The 10,565-nt window shown below is 44.7% G+C and overlaps 1 long non-coding RNA gene across 2 annotated transcripts in view; it reads left to right on the plus strand.

Annotated features, from left to right (window-relative positions):
• Window positions 1–10,210, plus strand: part of LOC106732054 (uncharacterized) — a 146,316-nt gene extending 136,106 nt beyond the window's left edge. For both annotated transcript variants that reach the window (XR_016348598.1, XR_016348599.1), the window contains exon 3: window positions 10,101–10,210. This is a non-coding gene — a long non-coding RNA (uncharacterized LOC106732054). The remainder of the gene's footprint in view (window positions 1–10,100) is intronic.
• Window positions 10,211–10,565: the final 355 nt, after the last annotated feature.

Raw genomic sequence — 10,565 nt, forward strand, 5'->3', positions numbered from 1 at the left:
CCTTGAAAACTATTTCAAAGACCTTACTGTAAGGTTTTCCTGAGTGAGTCCATTTCCCTGCATTTTTCATCCCATTATCTCCTTGGATCACATACATTTCCTTAAAAAACAACTAATACTCTAGCAGCACCTTACAGACTAGCAAAACATGTAGATGGTATCATGAGCTATCATGGGTACAACCCACTTCTTCTGATGAATCAGAAGGATTGTACCCACGAAACTCATGATACCATGTTGGGATACCATGGACTGCCTCAGTTTACCCTACATGCCATCTACATTTTGTTAGTCTTTAAGGTGCTGCTAGACTATTCGTTGTTTTTTAAAGTTTTTCCAGTTACAGACTAACTCGGCTACTCCTCTGAAGCATTTGATACATTTTCTTTGCTCCCTTGAGGTTCACATGCTTGCTAACATACTTAGTACATAAGAATAGCCACATTGGATCAGACCAAAGGTTCATCTAGTCCAGTATCCTGTCTTCCAACAGTAGCCAATGCTAGAGGGAATGAACAGAGCAGGCAATCATCAAGTGATCCATTCTGTATCACTCATTCCCAGCTTCTGTTGTTCCCAGCCTGAGTCTCTGTACCTTTGCCAAGCAGTGATAACAATCACAGCCCTACCTAACAGGGTTTTTGTGAGGCTAAATAGGTCAATGATTGTGAGGTGCTCAAATATTATGGTGGTGATAGGGCTCATCTAGATACCAGAGAGAGAAAGAAAGAGTTTATTGCAGGGTGCTCAGACACTAGTGGGATAGGGTCATATAAGTAGCTCAGACAGAAATCCCTGAACTTCAAGGAGCTTTATGTAGACATGATCTTTGAGACACTTCAGGATTAGAACCCAAGTTTTCATACAGTGTTAGTTTTAATTTATGTTAGATATTTTGAGAGACATGGGTTATTGGCGGGGTGGGGGGGAGGGTGGAGACTTCCAGATTTGCGTATATAGCAGTGTGCATCATTTATAATTTAGCAAAGCACTCAGAAATCACCAGGCTCTGTAGAAGAACCTACGCTGTTAGTATACAAAGTGGTACCCATTTCCACCATTTACTTAGCTGCCATACAGCCATTGTGAGAGTCAGACAAAGTGAGGTTGGCAAGGAATGGAGACACACATCCTCAGCACATCCATCAGCTCAGAGATGGGAGCCACAACCAGGAGACGACAAAGGCTATTTGTGAAAACCCAGTTTATTGGGTGTGGCGCTATTCCTGGGTCAGTGAAAATGTAACACGGTGCTATATTGCTGTCTGGACCACAGCTAAATGCATAACTTGTTCTGCTTCTGCAGTTTTGAACGTCATGGATTAAGTGCTTCCAAAAGTGATTAATTGTGTGCTATAAAGGGCTATTGCCAAAAAAAGGAAGTGAAGGTGGAACTAACAGTGCATCAGCTGGGACAGTGTCTGTGGTTGCTTTAGGGACAGCTTGCCAGCTGTTTCATAAATTTTTAATAGACACACTAGACCTAGGCTCATCCTGTTTAAATTGTGGTGACAGCCGATTGGTGATGCTAAAACTGCACCTCTTTACTCAGCATATCTCCTCTCTGGGTCTGACTCATCCCCGCTTTACTGAGAGCAAGTTTTGTTTGCTAACAGTAGCACTGCAGAGCAGTGGCTACTGCTGGATCCTGGTCTTCATATACCATCAGCAAAAACTTCTGTGAAGTGCTGGTGCCGGGCTTATTTCATTTTTAAGCCTTTTGGGGCTGGGACTATCTTTTTATTCTGCTTTTCCATGGATTCTGGTCCATGATCAGGTTCCTAGGTGCTATGGAAATACAAATCAATATCAGAAATAAAATACAATAAATACTAATTTTACTGCTGGCAATAAGGCAGAATAAGCTCAGTTTTACATGGAGGTCTCGGCATGTTACCTGCTTATGTAACCCACATACCTTCTGGGTGTGGCGCACTGTCCCATCTAGTGGCAGTGAACCCACTTACAGAGAGAATAATGAGTCTGCTCTACAGCCTTAGCTATCAGCTAGCTGGCTTTTAGCACATATGGTAGCAGCGTAAGCACTAAATTCCAGAGATCCCAAGTTCAGTTCTGCCTGTCGGCACTACATTTACAGTTAGAAAAACCATTGCTTTTGCTTATAAATAAATCCTATTTGATCTGGAAGTTGCAGCGAGGATAAACTGGCCCCCACCGTTATGTCTACGCTGCAGCTGGGAGTCTGTCTCCCAGCCCAGGCCGACAGGCATGCACTAGCTCTGGTGGAGCTGACAGCTATTTTTAGCATGCGTGGATGTTGTTGCACACACACACAGTGGCATGGGCAAGCTTGCCTGACCTGAACAGTGTCCACACTGTCATTTTTAGCATGCTGGTTACATAGGTTGAGTACCACAGTTCCATGGCTCTTCCAGGCTCTTCTAAAGAGTCGAGGATAGTTGCTCCCTCCCACTCCACTTCCTCTCCCGCTATGTGGGCTACTGAATAACCTACCACACCCTAATCCAACAGGAATAATATGAAGGGTAGTTGCCTGACTGAGAACATCCTTCCTAGCTCAGATAGGCAGATCCACACTAGCTTTGCAAGACTGAGTGTGTGTTGAGAGCACCCTCAAGTAGTAACACCGGCAGGTGGAAGCCAGCATGGGTCTATAGGCAGGCTCCCCCCAGTCTATGTGCCTGGCCCTGTCCTTCTATTCAAAGACCTTACTCACTGGCTATAGTCAGGCTCCTGGGGTCAGAACGGCTGTACGAGGGTGGTCAGGTGCACAAACACTCAATTGGCTGGTTGTGAGGAGCCCAGACTGGGAGCTACACCCAGTCTTGTGAGGCACCCAAGATTGCAAGGCATGCAGTGATACAACCTGTCCTGGTCTGGATCGCACCCCAATACATAGCAGCAATCAATGTTCCCTCTCACTTTTTCCATTCTTGTGGCAAAATAAATTTTGTTATGTGCACCAAGGGCATGTGCAGATGTGCACCACCACTCTGCTAATCAGCTGGGCAGCATCTGAATCTCTCCCAGGTGGTCACCCAAGTGCACAGCTTACAGGGAATGCAGACAGCCACTACTACAAATAAAATTCAAACTCATATTCAAACTCTAGTGGCATGCAGCCTCACACTCCACTGAGCCAACCCATCCCATGCTCTTGAGGCCTTTCTGAAGTAGAAACAATGCAGCTGTTCCTAAGAAAGCTGTTATTTTCTGTAAGAGACATGACGTCAGCTAGATATCGGTATATTCAACATTTCTCTCCTAATTAATGCAGTCTTTAATGCAATCAATTTAAACTTAATGATGCTTTCAGTAGTAATAAAATTCTGAAGCCGTAAAATACATTCTTAACATTTTTATAGTTTGTTGCCATTTAGGAATCCAGGATGTTGGGAAACGTACGTGTTGGTTCATTGTGTAGGTCATGGGAGTGTGTTGTTTCAGGAGAGGGCATTTACAAAGTTCAACTGTTAACTAAAAATTCTCTCCTTGCTCCTATGCAGCTTTGTTCCCTCTGAGGCTTCAAGACCAGCAGGCAGGGATTTTCGGAAATCGTTACTGTACACAAAGAGAGCATGCTAAATTAAATTGACTAATCCGTCACATCCCTGTTTTCAGCTACTCAGTTTCAGTTGACCACGAGAGAGTCCTAGTGAATGTTTAGTCTGGAGAGACAGGTCCAAACCCATCCCTCAGAGATGAAACCTCGTAGTCCTGTGGGATGCACAGCTCCAGACAGGGGTGACATCCCCGCTGTGCTGATGTCAATAGCAAAATTTCAACTGACTTCAGTGGGGCCAGGATTTAGCTCACTGATTGTGGCACTGTGTGATGGGGCTAAGCCAGCCTGTAACCCAAGCTCCGGACCTCCCTCCTCCTCTCTAACCTTGGAGAAGCTTAGGTCCAACATACCAGCTGTTTCATACATTTTTAATGGACACACTAGACTGAGGCTCATCATCTTTAAATTGTGGTGACAGCCGATTGGCAATATTAAAATTACACCTATTGACCCAACGCATCTCCTCCCTGGAGACTTGAAACCCTATCGCGTGAACCAAGCCGTCCTGTCTCCAAGTCCCCCTGTTCTAATAACTTGCCCATACTCCTACCCAGAAACAGAAACAAGAGCCTTGGTTCTGGGCAGGGGCAGAGCTGAGCGTGGCACACCCTGGGAGCAAGGGGAAGAAAGGAGGCTGTGCACGGTCTTTGTGCCCCCTGGGTAATAGAGGCAACTGAGGACACCAGTAGTGACTGGTGTGAGCCAGAGAAGCTGTATGGCCTTCAGCCAGGCCCAGTGACAATAGAGGGGGCAATTGTCCTGGAGATTCTAAAGGGCACAACTCTTCCAGCCACCATCGCAGCTACCCCAGGTCCTTTAGAATTGTGGCCTAAGCACCAGGCGGCATGCTCCAGAGCCCTGTGCTGCATGCTCTGGCCAGCTCAGAGGGCCAGTGGGAGAGGCACTGGGCTGGCTTGGTGGTGCTAGAGGTTGTCTCTCCACCCCTTCAACCCAAGACCTTGCCCATGGGCAGTAAGTGAAGGCCCAGCTGGGGAAGGCAAGCTCCAACCCATCCCTTCCTGCCAAGGCCCCATCCCTCCCCCTGTGAAGCCAAGTACCACTCAACCCAGTCCTATCCTTCCTGGCCACATAGAGGGCTGGGGCTGCTGTGCCACAGCCCCAGCCTTCCCCAGCAGCCATGGAGCCAGGCTGCCGTGTTGCAGCCCCTGCCTTCCTTGGTGGCCAGGGAACCAGGTTGCCATGCCATGGCCCCGGTTTTCCCTGGCTGCCGTGGAGTATAGGCATGTTTGGGAAGGCAATGCAGCCCCTTGCCTACATTTCCTGCTGACTCAAGCTCCACCCCTTTCAGGAGCACGGAGCACAATCCTGTTGGCTCCCATGCCTTCAGCAGTTCCCTATGGTGCCATCTTGCAGTAGTTGACGCACAGGGTGCTCTTTCTCTAGGCCACACTTTCATGCCCCTTGGACTCTTCCAGGGATTGAGAAACTGTTGTATCAGCCATTTTGCTGGCTCTATGCCATCAGGAAATCCCTCTCATGTTGGGGGTATTCCCAGAGCATGCATGGGCAGAGAGTGGCGCACTGGCTTTGTGGCTCCTATACTCCTAAGAGCTAGAACACGGGTGTCACAGCAGAACCCAGAGCTGAGGCACAAGAGTCACCTGCTGCTTCCTTTTTCCCTACTATGGACCGCCCCTTTACCTCCAAATAAGGAGTCACTTTATCAACAGTTATCTGCCTAGCTCTTTAAAATGGTGACAGGACTCTTCCCATTCTGGGGAGACAGCCCATGAGCATCTGAGAATTTTTTTCCCAAACTCACAAGAAAGTTTAAAAAAATATTATCTTTTAAATAATGAGCAAAGCCTCATTAAAGCGGGTGGGGGTAACCACTAACCTACACCATCCAGGAATCAAAATTAAAAGGTGCAGGGCTCCGCTGGGTATGTCTGAAGTAATGTGTGGTGTGAGGGGGAAGAGACAGCACAGAGACAGACACAGAGGTGAGAAAAAAGCCAGAGGCAGCCTGAACAAGCCTTGAGTGTGTGGTTCTAGGAAAGCTTAGAGTGGTGGCTTTGGGTTCTGGCTTAATCAAGAAATTATCCCTTCCTGTTTGGTTCCTCCTGTGTTCAGAAAAACAGAGCTGTGTTTGTCACTAAACGGCTGCATCAATGGTACCGGACTCCATCATCAGTTTTTTCTCCTAACTAGAATGGTTTGCAGGGTCCTGGGCACTGACTAGCTGCTTGAGTCAAAAAGGTGCTATTATGTATTGGAATCCCCCAAAGAAGAGAGTCAATATGAAGAATTTGCCTTTTGCAAATGTAGCCCCTCCTGTTCACTAGCCATGTATGAGGTTATTTAACATAGAGGAAGCCTTGTGACTTTACTCAACTGTGAGACTAGACCTGAGGCTCCTTTGTGTGCACCTCAGAGCAGACCCACTCAGTCAAACCACCAGGTTACGTCTAGATTGGCATGATTTTCCGAAAATGCTTTTAACGGAAAAGTTTTCCGTTAAAAGCATTTTTGGAACAGAGCGTCTAGATTGGCATGGACACTTTTCCGCAAAAGCACTTTTTGCGGAAAAGTGTCCATGCCAATCTAGACGTGCTTTTCAGCAAAAAAGCCCTGATCGCCATTTTCGCAATCGGGGCTTTTTTGCGGAAAACAAATCTGAGCTGTCTACACTGGCCCTTTTGCGCAAAAGCTTTGTGCAAAAGGGACTTTTGCCTGAACGGGAGCAGAATAGTATTTCTGCAAGAAGCACGGATTTCTTACAGTAGGAAGTCAGTGCTTTTGCGGAAATTCAAGCAGCCAGTGTAGACAGCTGGCAAGTTTTTCCGGAAAAGCGGCTGATTTTCCGGAAAAACTGGCCAGTCTAGACACAGCCCCAGGGACAGCCTTTATTCTGTAAAGAACACACAACAGGAGTAGAGTTCAGCAGCCTCCTCTGTGCTTGCAGCCTACATACTCCCAGCTCAGTCAGTGCTGAGACTCTGCTGGGGACAGAGGGTACATCCTGGCAGGAACCAGGAAGTTCTCCCATCATGCCGCAGTTTGTAGCGCACAACTTGTAGTTCCCAGGGCTGCTCCTGAAGCACACTAGGCCTTGGGCTACACAAAAATAGCCAAAAAATGAAGCTAGCAGTGCTAGAAATCATCTGCTGGATTCCACCAGTGCTGCTGTTTGAGAAATATGCTGAATTAACATATGTTCTAGTTGCCACAGGTCCATCTCTTTCTGGATAGCCCCACTCACTTCATATAGCTTGTTTTAGTTGTTGGCTGCTGGAGGTCTGCTGCCTAATTCTGCTGGCAAACTGCAGTAAATGAATCATGCCTAATATCTTTCCACCTTTTATAAACAGTGTCTCTTCTATTATTTACTCTGCGTAAAGTATTTGGGGGTATGATGTGCACGAAAGCGACGATAAAAATAAAACGACTTTGTAAATTGCATAACTGTATAATTAGAAAATAAAATGAAAGCCATGTATCTGTGCAAGAATCCAAAGGCCACAATGTACTAAGTCTCTTACATGGCAGATCTTATCACAAAAATAATTATCTTATAAAATTACAAGTGCCCTACTTTAATTCTCAACAGCCTCTTTCAGCAGCTACTGATGCTTTGTCATTATGAATTCTTGGTGCTGTAAAATCACAAATCCTAAAACCTTTATTTAGGTTTAAAATTGAAACTATTTTCTTTCTTTTTTAAACAGCCAGAATTGTACTTGTGGTTTGGTATCAGGGGTATGCTAATAACCATATTGAATTAGCATTTTATTTTTTACTCATGGCAGATCACAGTATACATTTGTATGGTCTATTCCTGGGTGCTGCCTGGAATCCTGGATGTTCTTTCTAAGGAGCATTGCAAAGAAAAACAATATATAAATAACTACCTTAAGCTAGAGTTCCCAACTCAGTTTGAGGCCCCATCTATGTGACAAGATGCTGCGATTGCTTCCATTAATGTGCAAGGGTATAAGCCTACCTCCTCCAAGGCCCTCCCCCTTTTTTGGTGTTTTCTTTGCAGAGGGGAGGAGGAACAAGCAGTCCTGGCACACCCCAGAGCACAGAGACGGTTAATGTGAGAGGCTCTCATTCAGCCATTACAAATAGGGAGGTGACTTTTTAATGCATCTCCGTGCCCTGCAGAAAGGCATCTCACAGATGCCTAGAACATATTTGAAGGAGCCCACCTCCTGCCCTGGCTCCAGCCTCCCCCCCCAAGGTCCTGCCCTCAGCCCTGCCCCCCTCCCCCCCCCACTGGAACCCAGTGCCCTCAGCTCCCAGGCCTTCCAACTTCCCAGCTCCCTGCCCTTACTCCTGTACCCCACCCCCATTTTTGGATACATCTATACTTCAGGAATTTGTTGGCAGAAGCAATGCAAATGAAGCACTCATTAGCATGTCTCATGCTCTCATTTGCATAATCTCTTCTGATCCTTTTTATGGAAGAGGTTTTTGTGCAAAAACCACAGTGTACACGGAACCATTTTGCACAAAAAAACCCTTTTGCACAAGAACCCTTATTCCGCAAAAAAGAAGGTATACAGGATCTTGTGCAAAAGGAGGTTTGCCCAATCTACACTGCGGTTTCCTGCAAAAACCTCTTCTGCAAAAAGGATTGGAAGAGACTATGCAAATGAGAGCGCGAGAAATGCTAATGAGCACTTCATTTGCATTGCCTCTGCCGACAAATTCCTGCAGCGTAGACGTAGCCTTATTCTAGCAAGCCAGAAAAACTGCAAATATTGTCTACCAACAAACTATCCATTGTTTGAATCACTTTCCTGCTTTTATTAATGCAGACTTCTTTTTTCCTTCATTTTTGAAAACTATAATCATTTAAATAAAGCAATACATTTTCCAACTCCTCCCCAAATCATTAGTTTGCTTTAAGACCTGAGCAATGCTGGGAAAATCTACTAGGTATTTATAGTGCTGTAGCATCTTCGAGCACTAGTTGTTGTCCAGGACCCCATTGTGCTAAGTGGTGTACAAATGGTCTTTGTCACATTTGTTTGTTGACTCTTGTTTCAATTACATTTGTAAGTCTTCTGAGTAAGGACAGCATTTACCTGCACATATGTACAGAGCCTCGGCCAGTGGGGCTACACTGAAGCCTTTGGGTGTTCCTGCAAAACCTATAGATCTGCCCATTATCATTAAGAGATTAAAATGATGAACACTATTTCATTTGGAGAAGAGTCAAAAAATAGGGCATGAAAAAAGTGTATAAAATAATGAGCAGTGAAAAGGTCACTAATAATACAAGGGGACTTTCCATTAAGCTGAATGGCAACAGTTCAAAACCAATCAAAAGAAACCTGTGTAATGTATAATTTACCCATGGATGAGCTTGCCACATGGTATCATTGTAGCAAGCAGCTTAGCAGGATGTTAAAAAAGCTTTGGCATTAATTAGACAGTAAGAATGGAAACACCAGTTGCACAAACTGCAATAAAATGTCTGTGTGATATTGACCCCCGTGTTTCAGGACATAAGCTGACCACTAAGAGTATATACATCAGTCTTTAATTATATGATGATATCTTATGTTTTTCTCAGTGCACCTGGCTTCATTCAGAGCACAATATGGCTAAGGGAGTGAAATAAAGGTTGCATGGGTATCTATAAATCAGTTATTTCCTAACTTTTGAAGATGCGACTTTGCAACCTATATAACTAGTTTTGACAAAGTTGTTTTATACATGAAATGGGTAATATATTGGCACTGTAATATGACAAGACAACTTTAAACTTTCCATAATGAAAGTCCCATGTTTTATGGCTGGGCAGAAACATCCTTTCCCTGTCAGGGAAATGGGCTAGACTGTCTTTTCCATCCCTGACATTTATGCTTGTAGAAAAATGTTTGGTATTTCCTGATGTAACCTACACTACAGCAATTGCTACAAGGCAACTGCTATGACAAACACAGCCACCTTTCTAAATAGAAGAGTAAGGTGAAGTGTGGAAAATAAACATACAATCCCAAGCCAATATCTTCTAGCAGAAACGCATCACATCTCTTCTTGATGTAATGGCTTTGTTAGCAAGGCTTTGATTTGAGAAATGCAGTGTGAACTGCTGAGGTGAATTATGAGAGGTTAATAATGAGAAGTCAGCACTGTGCTGATGACACAGACAGAGCACTTCAATAGATACACATATTTAAAAAACCTAGCAGGGATATATTGGGCAATGAAAAAACATATACTGTCAGTTTCAGAACCTCTGACATGGTAAATATTATTTGAAATTTAGCAACTGATTGCATCTAATGTCTGAGGCTGCAGAGGAAAGTATTGTATTCAACTAGTTATTATTTGGTTTATGATTAATTTACAATTTGTTGATGAAAACTCGCCTCTTTTGGGAATTGACAGAAAATACAAGTGTTTTATGTGGACTCGGGCCAAATTCCAGATGTGGACATCGTAATAGTCTTATACTGGTTCACAGGTACCATACCAATACTATCTCTGTGTCTGATTGATCAGAATTCCAATTTGTCTATTATCAGCTAGCACCTACAAGGTGGGCACAGCTCTAAAAATGTGTCTCTCTCACCAGATCTTCCTTCAGGTTAACAGGAGGTTTCAGAACAAAGGGCATGTCTACACTGCAGCGTTATTTCAAAAGAACTCACGTTATTTCGAGATAACAAGGTGAGTGTCTACACAGCAAGCTCGTGATTTCAAAATAATTTTGAAACAATGGGATTCTTATTCCCAATTCAGTAACCCTCATTTCACAAGGAATAATGCCTATTTCAATGTAGCTATTTTGGAATACGGTGTGGGTAAACAGTGCAGCCGTGTTTATTTCAAAATAAGTGGCCTCCAGGGCATCTCACATCTGCCCTGGTGGCCACTCTGTCCACACTCATCACAACTCTATAGTTCCCGTTCCCCTGCAGCCTTTAAAGGTGCAGCCACAGGGGAATCTGTTTGTGCCACAACGCAAGCCCTGCTAGCACCATGCCACACAGCAGCGCCCAAGCCCTTACCAGGGGCAGAAGAGGAGGGCCCCACTCTG

Source organism: Pelodiscus sinensis, chromosome 2 (genome assembly GCF_052426305.1).
Source record: "Pelodiscus sinensis isolate ZL-2025 chromosome 2, ASM5242630v1, whole genome shotgun sequence".
Taxonomy (NCBI): Eukaryota; Metazoa; Chordata; order Testudines; family Trionychidae; genus Pelodiscus; species Pelodiscus sinensis.